This window comes from Thermobia domestica, chromosome 1 (assembly GCF_964235325.1).
Source record: "Thermobia domestica chromosome 1, izTheDome1.hap1.1, whole genome shotgun sequence".
Taxonomy (NCBI): Eukaryota; Metazoa; Arthropoda; class Insecta; order Zygentoma; family Lepismatidae; genus Thermobia; species Thermobia domestica.
In genome coordinates, this window is record NC_137454.1 from 122,321,543 (window position 1) to 122,343,186 (window position 21,644).

At 35.8% G+C, this 21,644-nt stretch overlaps 2 protein-coding genes across 3 annotated transcripts in view; one reads left to right on the forward strand and one right to left on the reverse strand.

The window, feature by feature from the left end:
- LOC145688509 (transferrin-like) overlaps positions 1-21,644 on the reverse strand; it is a 67,544-nt gene that overhangs the window by 44,895 nt on the left and 1,005 nt on the right. The gene's annotated exons all lie outside the window — the stretch shown is intronic.
- LOC145688516 (major facilitator superfamily domain-containing protein 6) overlaps positions 1-21,644 on the forward strand; it is a 207,679-nt gene that overhangs the window by 10,327 nt on the left and 175,708 nt on the right. The gene's annotated exons all lie outside the window — the stretch shown is intronic.

The following is a 21,644-nucleotide window of genomic DNA, read 5'->3' on the forward strand; positions in this document are numbered from 1 at the left end:
AACCTCAAGGTCAATGCTAATACATACTTAGAATATGCAATTATTTTGCTTTGAGACATTTGTATTACTATACTATATTGTAATTAAACATTACGTACGTGTACTTTTTGGAAGTCATTTGAAATAATTATATGGTAGAAATTGAAATTTGAAACTATTCACTAGGGACTAGATTTCTGGGCTTTCGGTATTAAGGCTATGTTAGCACGTCACGTAAAAGGAATGACCGCGATCACATTGTCAGGGAAACTCGAGGGGGAAAAAAATCACTTCTAACATTAACATTCCTAAAGCAATGTACACCTTGTCTCAAAAAGATTGAGCGCATTCTTTATTGCTGTTTCGAGGCAAAAATTTTCTAAGTCCAACTTCGGGTATCTTCGGGAAAAAGTAAACCAAGTTCGAACCTCGAAGCCAACCTTTGCAATCGGGAAAAATCTTGCAGATGTGTTTTTCTTCTTTTAAATATAATAAGACTTGTTACCAATTATATATAAAAAAGCAACATTGATTGAAATACTTAATGATACAATATTTCGAAACTGTATTAATGCCAGCACATGCTTGTTTGTCATTTTGCTCTCCATACTTAATGGAATATTTAGATCCGTAAACGAATCTGAGTTTTTGTTCTCCATATGTAAAAGAATGGTGAAAGTTAAGACATAGAACATTATTCTCTCCTGAGTACTAAAATAAAACTCAAAGTAGAACAAAAACAGCGTTTGCAGTGGATATGAATGTAATTATTATCTTAAATACAGCTATATATCGCTAGAAGTATTATTCGTGGAGCGCTTGTGTTAGCTCAGTGGTACGCCGTTGGATTTCAAATCATAAGGTCGAGGGTTCGATTCCCATCTGAGTCCGTTTTTTTTATGAAATTCTATTTTCCGCAATGCATGAAAAATTATATAAAATAATTACATTAAAATACGTCAGTTGTATATATATATAACATACAATCATTGCAGAACAAAGTGATTATTATGTTTAAAATATAACAGGTGTTCACAGTACGTTGATATTCTATGATATATGTGAATGTTAAATACAAATTAAGAAAATAATATCATCGCAATGAATAAATTATGTAGTGTATTTATTTACAGCTATTTGTCATCGGAAGTTAATTCTGAATTTTTTTCATTACAGCAAGTGATTTACGCTTTCTGAAAGGTAAAGAGACTATTCGGGTATAAACAGAAATTATACAAACTCTAATCTTCGTTACAGACACAAAACTCCCGATCCCCAAAACTATGTAAGCAGGAAAATTTCGAACACGAAGTCATGTCTAAGAGACTTATTTATACTCGAGAAAGAAGGCAGAATAGGATTTCTTTCCAAAGGATTTCAGTTCAATAATCTGCTAGGCTTTTGTATATGGATGTGGCCCCTTTCTCTCCGCCAATATATATAAAGTAAAAGCGATCGATATTAGTGTCGAATCCATAGTTCTCGTTGTTGCAGAAATTAATAATTACAACTCCGAAAGTCCAAATTTAACTCTCATCTTAAAGCTCCTTTGTGGTTAAGCGTATAGCGTACACGCTTTCGGTGTGGGAGACCCAGATTCGGCCCCCAGCGAGAGCTCATGTAGTTCGCGTTAATTAGTAGGTCTACGTCTCATATAGCCTCACTGCTGACGGGACGTTAAACTCAAAATCAATTCAATTGATTCAAAACCCATTATTATGGCGGGCGATAAAGGATGAAAAATAAAATGTCTCAAGTGACTGAGATTAGTGTCAAATCCATAGTTTGAGTTCGTGACACTGTTACAAACACAATGTCATTTAATACCACGTTTTGGTATGAGCAACTATGTCTCCTGGATTTTGAATTTACAGGAGCAACATTAAAAGCATTGCTCACACAGCTCTAAATGTTTTGATGTATGTATACGTGTATATTCCAGCGAAACTCCGGAATGTCTGGAGCAACTTTTACCTAACATGGGAGACATATTACTTTCAATCTAAGGAAAAAAATATTGTGGAATTCAGATACCTCAAGGGATTGAAGTTGGGAAGAGTGGCATGTAAAAATAGTGTAAAATGACTGATTGTAGAGTGTTATCCATTGTTTTCTCGGTCGTTGAGATGAGTAGTGAGGCACTCAATGGCGATATATCCAAATTCATCCTCATCTTTACAGGATGAGGGGCTTGGAGATATGATTAATAAAATGTAAAAACTTACTTAAATATTTGTCGAAGTAATAGTTTTCTAGGGTCGCGAAAGCGTTTCTAATAACTTTGGAATGTAGTTTGTAACCGCTTCAAGATGGGCTCTTTAATCATATCAATTTCTCACCTTAAGAAGAAATTACCATCTCAACTAGTATATGTATCAAGCTAGCCTTCGCAATCGAGAAAAAAAATTGTGTAGATGTATGTTTCGTCTTTTAAATTATATACTAAATGTAAAATCAGAGATTGAGTTGGTCGGTGGGTCAAATGGGTCAAGATTTATGAGTGGGTCAGTGGATCGTAGGCCAGCAAGGCGTGACCCACTGCGAAACACCATAACTGTGACTCACACTGACCCATTGACCCACCAACCCATTCTGCTCAGTGCCTTCTAGATAACATTTTCTGAACACTGGCAACTTTGTCTACGTTTTACTTTCAAGACCTCCATTTTTCTTCTTTTTTTCATTTGGTTGTAATGAAGAAAGAAGTTCAGGCTCTTTTGGATTTTGATATTTCCAGTTGTAACAATGGCAATAGGACTTACTGCTTGGCTTTTGAGATGCAGGCTATGAGTTTTTAGAGGAGCTAACTGTTGGAAAAAATTGGTTTATTACAAATATAACCTCTTAAGTCAGTAGAGAGGATGACGTGGATAATGGATCAAACTTAGTGACGATGTATTTTAGTGGGTCGGAGTTGGTCACAATGGTTCAGAGTTGTTTATAGTTGGTGGTGGGTCAGAGTGGGTCATGGTGGGTGAATGGGTCACGTTGGGTGTTGAGTCATTGTGGGTCACGATGTGTAGTGGGTCAGTATTTTGTGGATCAAGGTTTCATTGACCCACACCATCTCTTGTCAACATTGCACTAAAGAGGAGAGTTTCCGAAGGTGCGCGTCGGCGATTTTCTCAAATTTTGCACATAGATAGTACCCCACCAGAAAGCAATAAATCTCGAAACGGTTAACAGTACCATCTCACAGAACTCGAGATAGAGGGATTTGTTTGATTGGCTAAATTAAGACCTCAATAATTTATCCCTCTACAAGCGAGATTTTCTGCATCGTTTCCATGGCGAAGTCAGAAGAATATGCGGCAAGTAAACTTAAGGTTGAAGGTTCGCGCCCACCTTGGGAAACTTGCTTTTTGGGGGGGTTCCCTAGTGTTTTTTACACTCACCTCAATATAAACATATCAAGCATATGGGCGATTTAGCATATTTTGGGGGAGAAATTTTGTGGTTCGTTGGCGTTTCGTTGAGTCTCTGCCGCTGGTGGTATAATTTTCAAAACCGAAGTGGGGCCACCACGGATCGTAGCTGCGGGATCACCAACTTTTGGCGAAATGTCGCCAGTTGCGCATCGGTGGCCCACTGACGCTTACGACTGAAAACTAAGAGAATAAAGAAGCATGGTGTCCACGAAGCCCGTTGACACTAATAAAAGTCTGAAACGATGAAACATGTCAACACCGGAAAACATGTATTTTATAATTTCAAAGGTACCCCGTGTCGAGGAAAAAGATTTGCCCCAAGGTTCCCCGGTGGGTCTCAGGAGGGGTGCAACTCAGAATTTGAAAATGGTAAGGGGAATCAAGTAGTATGTCATTTAAAAGTATTACTAAAATTTTAAAAAAATGGTAAGAGTCCCGAGTCTTTATGCTAACTTGTGCAAAATAGCGAGCGTTCAAGATGGTAATAAATCCTTCATTGAAAACTCCTTGACCACCTCTACAAATGTGAAACTGTGAAACTACCCAGAAGAGGTAAACACTTGTCTTACCATTGCAAAAGTATAATGCACCAAGGTAAAACAAGAAGCGACCCATTATGGGTTTATTACATCACTGATATTAAATTCTACGTTCCACGATTGTGTCTTTAAGCTAAAGGACAGGGTGATTGCGAATTATGAAATTAATGGTAGAATACAGAATTGACCCACAACCAACTATGAACCACTCTGAACCATTGTGACCAACTCCGACCCACCAACGTAATCAACTCTGACCCATGATCCACGTCCTTCTCTCCATTGACTAAAGAGGTTACACTTGAAATAAAACAAGACTGTGAAATTTTCACTTATCGGAGTTTGAATTTCTACCGTCAATCTCTCAAGCACCGCTCTGTTACAATACCGGTGGATCTGACCTTTACGATATACAATGGTAAAGTGTTTCTCATCTTCCAAATTAAGATGAATTTAAATTTATCATATATAATTATTTCTTTCTTGGCTTACATATACATTTCAGTAGAAAACAGGATGAAATTTGAAAGTATCAAATCAAGATAAAGTAGACCAACGTAAGAAAAGAAAGAAAAACTAGTTTTCCATATAATTAAGCATGCCGTACTAATTTAAAATGCTCATGAAATTAAGCTTGGAATACAAATGTTATGTCTATTTTTCCCCACAACTTTATGGTTTGATTGCCTTATGCTCTGAACGATCCATATATTAAACACCAGCTTCAGCAATTATTATATTAGAAAGCAGTGGATATAAAATGCAAAGGACTGTAGTTTTCATTCCTCAATTAGTTTCTCAACTAATATCAATCGTTTTCGATAATTTTTACAAATCAACCCACTACTAATTTCAAATATATAGAAATCCCCCCCCCCGCTCATAAAACACATGTTTAAAAATGCCAGGACACGTTCTGTTTATTTTTAGTAAAGAGTTATATACTGAATTTAAGCTCTCTAAGTTGAACGGCTTGTAAGATACTCAGTTTTTCGCAAAAATTCGGACACCTACTCCCCACTAAGGATATGTGTTATAATGAAAGTGATATGCGTATGATAACTTCCCAGTTGGGATTGCGGCCTGATTATATACCAAATGTCATTTCATTTGACTTTGCAATTTGACCGTGATAATCACGCAGACATAGTTACTTTCAGTTTTTTATACTAGGTATAATAATTCATATATTACAGGTGATTCAAAATTTTTTCCAGCAGTTAGCTCCTCTAAAAGCTCACAAGCTGTATCTCAAAATTGAACTCCTATTGCTATTGCCACTCTTACAATTGCAAATATCAAAATCCAAAAATGCCTGAGCTTTTTTCATTAGAAATGGAGATTCAGAAGAAGAAAAATTGAGATATTGAAAGTAAAACGTAGACAAGCTCACCAGTGTTCAGAAGATGCTGTCTACAATGCGCAGAACAGAATGGGACGGTGGGTAGTTGGGGGTCGTTTCGTCCAAAGATATTTCGTCCAAAGGATTTTCGTCCAGAAACATTTAGCCCAAACACATTTGGTCCAGGGACATTTGGTCCAAAGGACATTTCGTCCAAAACACAATTGGTGCAAAAGACAATTGGTCTAAAGGACATTTCGTCCAAAACACAGTTGGTCCAAAAGATATTTGGTCCAAAGGACATTTCGTCCAAAAGACAATTGGTCCAACGGACATTTCGTCCAGGGATGTTTAGTTCAAAGCACATTTCGTCCAAAGAACATTTGGTCCGGTAACGCTTGGGGGTCAAGGGTTTGCTTCTATTAGAATAGTAAAAGTGATGCATATAACATTATGACTCACAAGTAATACCTCCCAAGTGTAACACTGATTTTGAAAAAATAGGCAGGTAGATACTACACACAAAATAAACGAATACGTGTTTTTCTGCGGGAAAGTGGTTTTAGGGGGGCAAAAGCCCCTACTCAAAATTTTGAAAGTTGACGTCCGAAAGGCAAGAAGAGGTGGACCGAAGTGAACGAAATTGTGCACAGATATTGCAGACGTAAAATGAGGGAATACGTGTTTCGTATTTTCCTGGAAAAAATGGTTACGTGGGGCACAGACCCCTCCAAACCTTTGATCACGAAATATCAAAAGTACTAATAACAGTATGACAGATGTGTGTAAAGAACATGAAGAATTGCAACGAAACTGAGTAGGGACAATATGCAAAAAATAAATAAATACGTTTTTTTATTTTCTGCGAAAGAACAGTTTTAGGGGGCAAAAGCGCTTATCCAAAAGTTTGAAACTTGAGGCCCGAAAGGTCACAAGAAATGAACCAAAGTGAATGAAATTGTGCAGAGATATTGTAGACATAAAATGAGGGAATACTGGTTTCGTATTTTCCTGAAAAAAAGAAAAAGGTTTGGGTGGGACACAGACCCCTACAAAACTTTGATCGTGAAACATCAAAAGTGCGAATAACAGTATGTCAGAAGTGCTTAAAGGACATGAAGAATTGGAACGACATATTGTGTAGGGACAATACGCAAAAAATAAACGAATGCGAGTTTATTTTCTGAGGAAAAACGGTTTTAAGGGACAAAATCCCCCACCAAAAATTTTGAAATTTGAGGCCTCAAAGGCAAGAAGAAGTGTACCGAATTGAATGAAACTGCACAGATATTTTAGACGTAAATTGAGGTAATTGGATTTCGTATTTTCCTTAAAAAAAAAAAACGGTTGCGTATATCACGGACCTTTTAAACTGTTGATTACGAAATGTCAAAAGTGCAAATAATTATACGTCAGAGGTTCTTAAAGAGTATGGAGAATTGCAACGAAACCTCGTATAGGGACAATTCGCAAAACAATAAACGAAACGTGTTTTAATTTGTGCGGAAAACAGTGTTGGGGCCTAGGCCTTCTCCGAAAAAAAGTAAATATTACCGTAATAGCGCAGGAAGTAGTGGACCAAAGCAAATTGTGGGTAGACATTTTAGAGACCCTATGTAAAATAAGGTCTTTCGTGTTTCTGAAGTATCCCTATCCGTTTTGCTTCAAATTTGGCACATCAACAGCAAACAGGAAATTAATCGACACGTGTTTTTGTTTATGCGGAAAAACATTGTAAGGGTTAAAGGTGCCTCCTAAATGCTATAAAATACACTATACTGTTTGTGCTTGTTGTTGATCTGCCAAATTTGAAGAAATCAGATGGAGACACTTGTGAAACACGAAAGGCCTTATTTTACGTATCCAATATCTACATACAATTTCATTCACTTCGGTCCACTTCTTGGCTTTCGGGCTTCAACTTTCAAAACTTTGGGTGGGAGTTTTTGCACCCTATAACCCTTTTTTCGCAGAAAATAAAAAACCCGTGTTCATTTATTTTTTGCATATTGTCCATACACAAAGTTTCGTTGCAATTCTTCATGTAAATTTAGGCAATTCTGACATACTGTTACTAGCACTTTTGATATTTCATGAGCAAAGGTTTGGAGGGGTCCGCGCCCTACCCAACCATTCTTTCTAGAAAAACACGAAACCCGTATTCCCTCATTTTTCGTCTACAATATTTGTGCACGATTTCATTCATTTCGGTCCACTTCTTGCCTTTCGGCCACCTTTCTTTGCTTTCATTAATAATTTTACAAAAATACAGTTTTAGCTTCGCAGAAATACAGTTGTAGCTTCGTTGGTTAAGGAATTCACCTCCCAAAATGATAAACAACCCTTTGAAGAGCATACTCCCTCTTCATTTGCGGACAACATTGCCTCCGCATGGTCATGTGAATCTTGTATTTGGTTTGAGACTTTGCAATGGATATCTTAAATGTACTGTGCTGTACCGAGAAAATCAATATGAAAGCAAAAGTATATACTATATTTGCATAAGGAGTAACACTGAAATAAAAATACAAGACAAGTTAACAATTCTGGTTTGTCATACAACTCACTAATTATGTAGAAACGTCTGCCGAAGTTACACACTATCAATAGTCTAAAAATAGAAACCAGACTTGTGGTTAACCTGAAAAGATACGTATATTCTACACGAAATGTTCCAACTTTCATCTTATATTTGTCAATCACTTTTCACAATCTTCCAGCCAAGAATGTGACTGTTTAAGAGTATTATCTTTGGACACTAAGAATATATTTCACACATGTGTATTTTTCTATTCTCAGTATTTCTTCAAAGATACTTGACACATAATTTTTCACTTTTCTAACACAAGGGTTTGAATACCTAATATTTAACTTACTCAAATTTAAACTCCATTAATTTTAGTTACCGGTACTTATTTTAGAACTATTTCATTCACAACATGAAAATTTTAGATGTCATGTTAGCAGTTATTACAGCAACATACTTCACACTACATCCTTTCCTTCACTCCTGTTGTTCGGCCATGCTGTTTTCAGGCGTTTACGTTTTTCTGAATATATTATTTGTTCTATCAAAATGAAAATTGCGGAATAAATCTCTATTTCAAATTTCCTTTAGAAATAACAAGCTACTGAGTCATAATGTTATATGAATCACTTTTACTCTTCTAATAGAAACAAACCCTTGACCCCCAAGCGTTACCGGACCAAATGTTCTTTGGACGAAATATGCTTTGAACTAAACATCCCTGGACGAAATGTCCTTTGGACCAATTGTATTTTGGACGAAATGTCATTTGGACGAATTGTCCTTTGGACCAAATGTCTTTGGATTAAATGTCTCTGGACGAAATGTTCTTTGGACGAAATATCTTTGATCTAAAAGGGTGGCCACCGGATGGGCCAGTGTGAGTCACGGTGAGTGGTGTTTCGCAGTAGGTCACGTCCTTTTGACCCACAATCCACTGATCCACTCACAAATATTGACCCATTTCACCCACTTACCAACCGACCCACTGACCCACTCCATCTTTGATTTTAACATGTCTTGTTTCATTTAAAAGACGAAACATACATCCACATAATTTTTTCATCGATTGCGAAGGTTGGCTTAATATCATAATTGTAATGGTAATTTCTTCTTAAGATGAGAAATTGATATGATTAAAAAGCCCATCTTGACGTGGGTACAAATTACCTTCCAAAGTTATTAGAAACGCTTTCTCACCCCGAAAACTATGAATTCGACAAATATTTAAGTAATTTTTGAGATTTTATTTTTAGCTCTCCCAGGTCATCATCCTGTGAAGATGGGGATGAATTTGGATGTAACCTCCATTGGGAGCATCACTATCCATCTCAACGACCGAGAAAATTATGGATAAAACACTAAGATCAGTCGTTTTACATTATGTTTACATGTCACACCTCCCAACTTCCATAACTTCATACTACTACAATATTTTCTTCTTAGATTGAAAGTAATATGTCCCCCAAGTTTGGTAAAGGTTGCCCCAGACATTCCAGAACTACGCTCTCCTTATTAGATGTGCTGGGGGATCTTACTCTTATTGGAAGTTGAACTTAAACTTAAAGGTCATCAGAACTGCTCCCAATGAACTTGGCGACCACGAAAGATATGGGTTGTATACTAACATTGGTTATTTTCAATTATTTCTACATGTCACAAATTTTACAAACTCCTTCATTGTGTTAATGAGGGTTTAACTTACATGGCATCTGAAGTTCCAATCTTTACCTAAGAGACCCCCAAAATTATAGAGTCGACACTAATGTAGGTCTTTTTTTATAATTTTGATGTCAGTCCCTTTCATTCCTCCTAGGACAGCAAACTGATACTGCCACTGCTAGCACTAAATTTGGTCTTAAATGGCATTAAAATTTCTACCAATTAATTTAGCGAACAGTGCTGCATTTAGAAGCTCGGCGTCCCTACGCACTTTTGCTCTCGGCGCCCCCAATAACTACACATTTCTCCGTCCCTTGATCCCTAACTTACAAATAAAACTTAATTCGAATATGCTTAATTAGTGAATTTATTGCAGTTAAATACCACTCACTAGATGCTACAGCTACAATTACGGAACAAAAAATAAATGGGAAACATGTTCTGAATTATTTTCAGATTTCTTATGCTATCATTAAATATATTAGAATAGTAAAAGAGGACTGCTCATGAAATAGTATATTTGCTCTCGATTTTTTTAACTTTTTCATACGAAAAAAAATTAAAATTTTAAACTTTGCGCTCTTCAAATATGTTGCCCTCTAGACACGGGCCTGGTTGGACTAATGGGAAATGCGGCACTGAAAACTTACGCTTCGACTCTAATATTGATTGATTTCGATATTTTTTTGTCGCTACGTAACCACCCTGGGTGCTAATGGGAGCTTAATTGGACTTGAATTGAAAGTAGAACTGTTTACCTAAGCGACCAAGAAACTATGGATTCGATACTAATATCTATCCTTTTCTAGCATTTTTTATATATATCCCGACAGTACTCTTTTCCAGATTGTAAGAAATATGGTTAAAATTGCTCTAGACATATCAAAATTATGTCGAAACACACACATACATCCACTTTCATATATATAAATACAGAGTGAGCGAGCGAGAAAGTGAGAGAGAGCGACCAAAGGCATCACCACTTCCACATTGCAAAAGTATATATCAGGTATTGAATTGAAAATCTATGTAAAGACCTTCTGCTGTGGCAGCTTCATAAGGACAATTCCAGTCTGCTCACGTGACTTTTGGGGTTCATGAATTTCTTGCGAGCGTTCCGACTTTGGATTCTCTGTTTATACCCTCTTTTTATGCCTCGGATAATTTTTCAAGAATATCAATGACATGCTGTAATACGAATGTTCAGAAGTAACCCCTATATGACAAATAGCTGCAAATAAATACACTACATAATTTATTTATTGCGATGATATTATTTTCTTAATTTGTATTTAACATTCACATATATCATAGAATATCAACGTACTGTGAACACCTGTTATATTTTAAACATAATAATCACTATGTTCTGGAATGATTATATGTTATATATATATACACAACTGACGTATTTTAATGTAATTATTTTATATAATTTTTCATGCATTGCGGAAAATGGAATTTCATAAAAAAAACTGACTCAGATGGGAATCGAACCCTCGACCTTATGATTTAAAATCCAACTGCGTACCACTGAGCTAACAGAAGCGCTCCACGAATAATACTTCTAGCGATATATAGCTGTATTTAAGATAATAATTACATTCATATCCACTGCAAACGCTGTTTTTGTTCTACTTTGACTTTTATTTTAGTACTCAGGAGAGAATAATGTTCTATGTCTTAACTTTCACCATTCTTTTACATATGGAGAACAAAAACTCAGATTCGTTTACGTATCTAAATATTCCATTAAGTATGGAGAGCAAAAAGACAAACAAGCATGTGCTGGCATTAATACAGTTTCGAAATATTGTATCATTAAGCATTTCAATCAATGTTGCTTTTTTATATATAATTGGTAACAAGTCTTATTATATTTAAAAGAAGAAAAACACATCTGCAAGATTTTTCCCGATTGCAAAGGTTGGCTTCGAGGTTCGAACCTGGTTTACTTTTTCCCGAAGATACCCGAAGTTGGACTTAGAAAATTTTTGCCTCGAAACAGCAATAAAGAATGCGCTCAACCTTTTTGAGACAAGGTGTACATTAATCTCGGCCAAATTTTAACAGGTAAATTCAATTTACAGAAGTAGAATGCCTGTTCTTCGCATGAGAAGAATGTTCGAAAAATATTTGAAAGCTATTTGTCATTGCAAGTTTAATTTCACTTAAATTATGCTCACAAGTGTTCCCAAATTACTACGTCAAGATACTAGTTTCCTCAGATCCGGAAATAGTTAATACATTTAACTTCATAGAAATCTTCAGACAAAATTTTACTCAGTCATCCCAAAATTATATTTTTAGAAGTCTTTCGGCGTTCCTCGGAGTCTTTCGTGTTTCTCGTCTGCTATGCTGTTTTCAAACAATAGCACGTGTTGTGCTGACATGTGCCCTTTTCATGATGTGGGAATCCTTGCAATATGTATAATCTCCATTATCGAAAAAAGCTACGCGTTGTTCAAATCAAATTGTGCGACAAATTCAAAAATATAAACCTGGGCCCTTTGCGTATGTTTTACTAGCATAAAAATACTATACCTTAGTGTAATTTATAAAATTTTTGGATTTGCGCCTTTCACTAGCAGGTTTGGAAACCTCTGAACACATTGAATGTAAAATTTACGCAGAATTCGCTAAAAATGCGGCACGCCACAATTAGGACATACGCAGGGGTTCCGGACCGTCTTGTACCCGAATTTTCTGCAAGTTTTGTAATCTAGGAGATGATTCTAGAAATTAATATAATTGTTACATTTAATCTGGACAGCTCCAGAAAAAGCGCTGCGTACGTCCCTGAGTTTCTAAAAAAAAGTTAGAGCCTCTGAGTGGCGCGGGAGTCTGGGTTTGATTGTGCGGCTTGTGGGTCGGATCCACGTTAAGCATACGTCCAGACTGCTTATACGAGTAGCTATAGTACGGATAAAAAGTGAATAAAATTTGCTAAGTATTCAAAAAGCATTAAGTTCCAACTTGCAGGACAACATTAATCAGAACGAAGTCTTCATGGAATATTTAATATTTTAATGCTACAAAGATTTAAATCAAAAACTAATGAATAAACATTCACTTTCTCGTAAAACAAACAACTTGAAGGCAGCTGTCGTGAGTAGAGTATCCTCTTACGAGTAGTTAACTTTCCCAAGAACTTTCTACAACTTCCTAATACTTTAACGTATCTAGCAAAATGTAACTTAATTGAACAATTACGAAAGAAAATTTGAAGCGGGACTTGTCACCGAGACCAGTAGGCAGGACATTCATAAGATTGACCTGCTCAATCAAATTAAGAGATTAAAATCTCGCTCTGAAAAAACTTCAAGTAACGCTAAACTTTGAAATTAAATCTGATCTAAAGTTTAATTCCGAGTTTCTTCTACAGTGTGTCCGTAAAGTTGCGTAACCTAAAGTTTGATTGCGTATATCTTTTGATCTAAGAATGATAAAGACGTGAGAAATTTAAGCATGTTCTATGTAGATATTTTCGAGGTCATGACCAATGCTGGAGCTTTTAACGTTTTTGTTTAGTAAGGAAAAATTACCGTAAGTGTAAATTTATCATTTTTTTAAATAAAAATATTATGTGCAAATTCTCATTGCTTATTAACCTAAAACATCTGTTGCAGTAATTTTACAACAGTTGCCAGGGGTCACGTTTGTCAAAAAATATCCATTTTACGGACTTGCAATAAATAGCCTTTTTATATGGCAACACTGCATCAACCTTGTCACATTTTCGCACCAATGGTTAAATGTTGATGCATACTGCACATATACACAGGGATTCATGCGCAGGAAAGGAGTTTTCTGCAAGTGAAAATTTATTTTCTTCATTTCGCACAATTATTTTACTTAAGTCTTCATCCCGGCGAAATTAAAATACCGCTAATTTTACAGTAATTATGTGATATCTTCAAAATGATAAAAGATAATTGGAATATGAAACAAAAGCGCCTAGACAATATTATTTTGCATGAGGTGCCGTTACCACAAGTCACCTAATAGCTTTCAGTTTTCAGCCGTTTAGAAACGCGAAAATAAATGCCGATTTTCAAAATGGCTCGAAATCGAAAGCAGATAAGCGAGTCGTGATAACTTTCTCATGTAAAATAATATTGTCTAGGGTGCTCTTCCTCATTTCGACTATCTTTTATCTATTTGAAGATCACATAATTACTGTAAAATTAGCGGTATTTTAATTTCGCTGGGATGAAGACTCTTAAGGTATTTTTTTCGTTACTACACAAAAAGATTACAAGTTCCAGCATTGGTCATTATCTAGACAATATCTACATGGAACATGCTTACATTTGTTTCAAGTCACGACCATCATTCTTAGATCAAAAGATATACGCAATCAAACTGGGTTGTGCAACTTTACGGACATATTGTAGGTTATAATTGAATTTAAGAGACATTCTTTGTAATTAGTCAAGTTTCGACAAAGAAATTACTGCGAATTACCGTGGAAGATTGGGAGGAATTTAAATCTGAGAACAATTATTCATAAATTTCACATGGATCAACATTTAAACCCCCTAATCACGTGCACCGTACCCTCGAACAAGTGTGCTTCAAGAAACCTATTCGACCCTATCCCTATCTAATGAGCAAGCTTTAATTTATAATGTTTACAGTTTTCACGATGCATTGAAAAATTTAGGCCGTGTCCAAAAGATACAAGTGCACATTTGAAGTACGCTTATTTCCGGAAGTGACGTCACCTAGTGTGCGTCAAAAGGTCCAAGTTCACAAGTGTGCGAGTGCATAGTGCGTAGTGTGCGAGGATGTACACTACGTTAGTATACTCGTGTGCTTAATATGGCGATTTCTCGTAGAATGACCTAATAAAATTTTAATAGGCATATTCTTAATATTTTTGTTTAAGTAAATATATTTGTGGACTGATTTTATAATAATTTACTTGATAAACATACAAGTTAGTGATTTTACAAGTCGAATATAAAAATATTACGCAAATAACAAATGTATTTACGTTATGTTCTTTGAGTATGCAATAGAATTTAAAATAGTATAGGGAAAACAAATAGTTTCTTTAATAATGCTATAAAGACATTTGTGCTTAAATATTACATGGTTTATGTAGCTTAATTGAAATAGTTGCACTATCGGTAATGCGGCTATTTGCACGTAAATGACAAATTTTAATGGTGTATGAATATATTAAGTTCTAGCATAGTATACATAGATTATTCATTTCTCTATAGCTACAGCTACAGCCGCAGCCGCAAATGTTAATTCATAGACACATAAGCCTAATTTTATAGTTTTTATTCTAAACGAATTCCTTTCAACGATACCATATTTCCTTGCACTTGAGAGACTGTAATATACCAATTACCGTACATTGTGTATTTTTGACAGGTACCGAAAAGTGAAATACAGATCAAAAATTCCTTTCTCCACATTTATCAAAGATTTCACAAATTACTCCTGGTAAGTCTTTACTATGGCCATTTAATTTTTTTTATTCTTCGATTTAGCGATTTGATCTCTTGGTTCCGGTTTTAACAACTTACCTCTTCACCCATATACTGTATATAAGGTAGTAGGTAGGTTGGTTCCTTTTTGTACCAAAGTATAATATTTAATTCACATAATATTGACGAGCGAGTGTTAGCGAGTGAAGGCTGGTTGGAACCCCGCAGAGCACTTTCTTTTCCGTCTTCGTTACGAATCGGTTCATTGAACGATTCATTGAAAGAAATGTCCAAAGTAAAGACTTGCCTTCCTCTTAATTCATATAATCCCATTACTGTACCCAGTATTAAAAGATTATGAACAATAATTTCTTCCGTATAGTTGAACAATGAGAGCCATTACATTACATACTGTATTTTTTTCATAAAACCGTCTCTTAATTTTCATAAAATTCTTATTATATTTTTAGTAGTTTATTTTACGTTTATAATTGGACGAGGGGATTTGTTTCGTTACTGAATAACCATTTTCGCAGTGGGAAGCATGTAGGAGAGTATATTTCAAGAGAGATGTAGGGCGCCGAAAGCGTAGTAAAATGCACGTAAATGTTGAAGTGTATACAATATACAGAACTCCATTCAAGCAGGCTTATAAGATAGTAATCTCACATTTTTTTGTTATTTTTACCATACTACTTTCATTAGGGTTATTCGCCTTGAGTATGTATCAGGGAGTAATCTACACACCCCCAACACCCCCCTAACACCCCTCCAAATTTCTTTACACACACCCCTGGATGGAAAAGGAATGCTCCCCCAAATCCAATTGTATCAATCAGTATCACACATCAAGTTAAAAAAGGTTTAGCGTTTAGGAAAGAAGGCAATATTCTTATTTATTTTATTTCACTTCAAAATACGAAGCGACCTTTCACTTCAAAATACGAAGCGACCTCGTTCTCATGTACGGCTTCGAGAACCTTATGACCTCATTGTTTCGGGCGATGTTTCGATCGAAACAATTGACAAAACAGACCGCTGATACCTACCCTTCTGGGCTCCGCGGTCGTTTCCGAGAAAAAAGATTGATGGACAAATGCAGATGACTGAAATTGGCAACGTCTTGAGGGGTCATTCACCTACCTTTTCCTCAATAATGAAAAATGTGACAATATAGGCCTAGTAATAAGCCTATACCAGATTCACTTGATAAGTGCTACTCTGGAACAGCTCGCAACCAGAGGGTCCCTCCCTAAATTTTTCATGTCCCCTCCAGACCTCAATACAAAATGCACAATTTAGATATTTGTAAGAGAATTTTTAATGACTTGGCCCCTCCTAACACATTCATGGCCCCCCAAGCTGTGTGGCTGGTTTCGAGCCTGCTCTGCAAGTGGTGTATCAACGGATGGACGTTAGAAGGGTGTATTCAAAACGTATTTAGAAATGAAGAGATCGGTCGAATTAAGAATTATATATATATATTTTTTAGACTGAGGCTAGTGTTATGAAGGAACGCATTTGGCGCTAGCGTAATGTTTTGTAAAGTATATCTTTATACACGTAAATTCATTGAGTGGAACAGGGCTCATAGGAAGTCACTTTTTTTTAACTAAAATTTACTTTTTTCAAGTTGGTCACTAAAAGTTACTTTTTTTTTCAAATTTGTCACTAAGTTACTTTTTTGAGAGGTAAAGTGACTTTTTAGTGTGATTTATGTTTTGCATTGGCAGTTTTCTAAGAAAAATATTTTAAAAAATGGAAAAAGGTAGAAACTTATTACTCATTACTCTTCTCAAAGCTTCAGTATTTGCTGCCACATGTGAAACAGTCAGCTTTATTCTCACTAAAGCTTTTATTCTTTCTAAAGCACAGTGGACGGTTGGTGGATGCTTAAGCTCTCAAGGTGGGGTTGAGAACCCTTCTGTGTCTATTCTTTCCTTCATCATAATAATCTTTTAGTTTTCTCGCGTAATAGTTAACGCTCCGTTGAACGTTGTGTATGTGTCTGTGTGGTTCATCATGTTCGTCTTGTGTTATGCTTCTTGTATGTTCTTCTTAAGAGTAGGTGATGAATTTGAATATTTCACGTTTTTGAGAACTCTTAATGCGAAGTTAAATATAATGGCTGGGATGAAGAAATTCGTAAATAGGCCAGAACTGGTTCCACTTACTCAGAAACTTTTTACATCTGCTAAGTCTGCTTACCGTAACTACAAAGCATACTTTGAAAACCTAAGAAAGGAGGAAGCTCAAAAAGAAGTAAAGAAGAAGCAAAACAACAAACAGAGAGGTGATGGAGAAATTGACAAAGGAAAAAAAGGGTCATGATGAGATTTTGGTCACTTTTTCGTGTGTTTTTGGCCATTTTTGGTCACTTTTCAACTATTTACAAGAGACCAGACCACTATGAGCCCTGGGATTATTAAAATTAGGGTATATTGAAGAAGACAAAACAGAAAGATACAAATTGTAAATTGAAAAACTGGATTACTGGAAAACAACTAAATCAATGAATAATTTTCTTATGAAAGATATTCAGAGAGAATAACGTAGCCAGGAAAGGGCAGGAACGGAGATTAAGAGATCAAGTAATATTACAACAATTAACGTTAACAACAGGGTTAGAATATTAAAATAATGAAATTGGAACTATGTACAATATTAATTACTAAACGAATGTGATTTCAGCATGGGACGAAGGAATTTTTTTCCCAATTAATGTTTTGGAAAAAAATAACCCACTAAAACTTGCTGGGGGTGAATAAATTGAAATAACAGAATTTTGTAAAATAATTACAATAATTCGTATGTAATCAATTTACATGTAATTACTGGGTAAGATAGTGGAGGATAATTCCTACAGTGAAACCTCTCTTAACGGGCATCTCTCAATGGTGGTCATCTTGATAAGCCCTTATTCTTCCATGCCATAAATATGTGTGGTGTGGTGTTATGAGAGAGAACCCTTCCTTTTAGGGACACGTCTCATTTACGGACAAATAATCGGTTCTACCGATGTCCGTTTTGAGAAGTTTCACTGTATTACTTAGTTTAATAATAACAATAATAAATGCCCTAATGTGTGAACTTACTTTATTGAACCTACCACTGCGAAGAGCTTATATTATTATTATTATTATTATTATTATTATTATTATTATTATTATTATTATTATTATTATTAGTAGTAGTAGTAGTAGTAGTAGTAGTAGTAGTAGTAGTAGTAGTAGTAGTAGTAGTGGTAGTAGTAGTAATAATAGTAGTATTGCAATAGTTGCGTAACAAAATATACTGTTTTCTTGTTTGAGTCTGTTTAAAAATTATATCACTATTCTGAGAGCACACCCCTCCTTTTATTTTGAACACCCCCCCAAGTAAAAATTTCTGGCGTACTTACTGGTATGTATTATCCTTATAAATTGGTATTTCATAGCGACATAATAGCTTTTTTCTGTAATTTTGGTCCTCATGTTGTTCAACTTTACCATTTCTTTCCTTGTCATCCTTCTATGTGTTAACTTTTGCTGTAGATTAAGAATACGGAGACACTATTTCGATGATTTCCAGGTAAAATCAATAAATTCACAGTGAAAGGATAACATCTAAGGAACTTCAATATTAGCGCAATATGGTAGAAAGAGTTCAATCAGTATGCCTGAACTCAAAGAATACAGTAGAACTACAACAATTATACTGTCATTGTTGTGAAATCTACCGTACAGGAAGCAATTATACTCAGTATCAACCCTCTCCCAAAGTTGTTTTGTGCCTCATTATTGTAAATACCGCTCCCCTCGGTGTCCTAACGCTCTTGCACGTTGCCTACTTTCAGTTGCAATAAAATTCCTAAACTAATTCGCAAAAGTGTCTTCAGCGCCCTAATCACCAGTGCTACTCTTCTTTCGGGAGATTATTAAATATTCCCTCCACAAGCATGCCTAATAAAGTAGAATATCGCCAATAGTTTAGTGTTTTTTATGCTGTTAAGAGTTTATTGTGCACATAAGACAACGCACACATATATTATATATGTATTGCATTTATGCTCCGCTCTTGTTAATCTGCGCGTGAAATACCCAAAATGTCAAATATTTGCAGGCACGGCAAAGCTGAAGCTGTTGGCATACATGAAAAAAACTCTTAAATCATTTTATGGTTACCCCATATAGTCAATCTGTACGGTTTATTTATCTTTAATATAACTGGAAAGTCATTCATCTAAAGAAAAAAAAGCATGCTAATTTTTTCTAGTACGCGAAATTCTCCCTTCTTTTGTCATCAATGTTCCATATTCCACCACAACGAGGCGCTGTAAGCAAGTGCTGATCAAAAGCTAATTTTACGAAGTGTACACTATTTAGTGTGCACTCCATTTGTAGACTTCGAGTGTGCATCCTCGAAGTGTGCACTATGCACTTTTGGACACGGCCTTAAATTCTTACATGTGACTGCTCAAATTCATTTTCCCAATAAAATCGAATTAAGTTGCTAACAGGGGTAAAACTGAGGGGGGCGTCGTCCACTCACTTCCGAGAAGTATTCATGGCATCCCTCCACTTCCTAAAAAATTTACAATGGGCCAACAGAGGCACGAGGGACAGCGTGACGTCATGCGCCCCCTTGCCTTTTAAGATGCACTTTTACCCCCTGGTTGCTAAGGTTTTTCGATCATTTTCTTAATTTTCGGCATTTGAATTCTTGGGCGGTTCTTACAGAAAGGTCAATGATAATGGAGCAATCTAGTGTTCGAATCCTTCCTCCCACCATTTTTTTTTCTACAAGCGAATGACTTGTGTCTTAACGTAGGGCCTGAGCAGAACTTTAGAACATTAATATTTGATTAAGATTCCAGTGTAAAATTGAATCACTGCCTGGTTAGCACGCCTATAAACTATTTTTCAAGCTATTATCTTAGTGTACCTACCCCTCCCCAATGAGACTACTGAAAACTTTTCACCAGATTCAGACTTTCCAAAACTTTCATTTTTAAAAATAGTTTAGTCTGCACCATGGGCGCACTTACGGGAGGTCCACCAGCTCCGGATCACTACAAAATTTCTGAGTGCGCCTGTAGTACAGTAAGTCTAAATGCTAGTGAATCTAGGAAGAATTCATAGAATAAAGTATAGTCATGCGGAACATTCGACAGAAGCTACCCAGTTCAAGTTTGGATGTAGTTTAAGAATATTTCTCAAATTCAAGTTTGAAGTGAATAGATTTGAGTAGGTAACAGTAAAATGAACAAACCTTCGCAACTTTAGGGAGATCTACGCATACTCTGGAAGAGATTGGGAAGGTTAGAAGTGAGCGCATTTCTATTTATTAAAAAATTTAATTACCTTAATTTTCCAAAAGTACAACTTTTAACATTCCATTCGTAGTTTTATAGGGAAAACAAGCCTTTGGCTAGCTGGGGGCTCTGCTCGGCCTACGGCTTCGTATTTCTTATCTATCGGCCTTTGCATGAACAGTGAATTTCGTGAACTTCCTCTTCATATATCCTGAATCTTCTCATCCGCATGCTTCGCCCCTACATACTGTCTGCTCGGCCGTAGGCCGAGCACCCCTTAAACCCACAATTCTATCGTTTTTCCTATTTCAACTATCTAAAAGATAAGACTTTGTATCCCAAGAAAACGCCCATTTAAATGACAAGGGATTTTTTTTCATCCCCCTTAAGAATCCTAAAAATTAAAAATATTCACTTTTGGCATTTCCTTGTCGGTTAGTCCTGAAAGGCTACAATCATGCCAATTTCATCGTTCTATAGTGCGCCCAGTAAGAGAACGTCTGACAGCTTGCAGTGACATTGCCACTACTCGCGTGTCAAGGTTTTTTTCGGTGCAACTGTAGTGGCAATTTAATTAATGGTATAAGACAGTGATCATGGTTGGTAACACTGGTATCAAAGTATTGGCTGCAATGTCCTACCGCATGTGGTAAGAAACGTCAGAGACCATCTCTTGTTGGCCGTGCTATAATCCTGCCGGAAGTGCCTAAACATTTTGGGGTGCAGAAAACGTCCCATATAAATAACATGGGAAAGATTTTTCAGTTCCCATAAAACCACTCAAAAGTTGGAATTTTCTATTTTTATTGATTTACTTAGGTAGTGCTAACGAAAACTTACAAGAATACCTAATTTTAGGTTTTTATTCCAATTCTAAATACCTAAAACATGAGATTATAGGTTCGAAAAAAGTCCCACTTAAGATGGGGAAATTTTTCATCCCCTCTTTAGACCCCCTAAAAATTAAAAATATTGTTTCGGCAATTTTCCTGTCTGTTAGTTCCGGAAAGCTACAATCATGCCAAATTTAATCATTGTAGGCCTACAGGAAGTGCTCAATAATTTGTCAGCTCATATAGTTAAGATTAAGATTTAGAGCGAGCTCAATGTAAACCTAAGTTGACAAATTCTTTGCATTTTTTAAACTCTATTGATCAAAAGTTCTCAATCTTTTCGGTGAGTTTTAATCTATGAGAATAGATATTAAAATTAATACCTGTACAATTTAAGTTACTTCGATAAATAAGATTCGAGAATACTAGAATTTTAAGAACTATGTTCAAGTTTACGAGAACATCCTGTTGAGTTGGGAGATTGAAGATTGAAGATAGTAAATGCCATAAAATTGACAAACTCACATCCTTACCTACAAAACTTTTCTTAGTGATATCTGAAAAATCAATTAACTGAACAGAACGAAAGTACGGTCG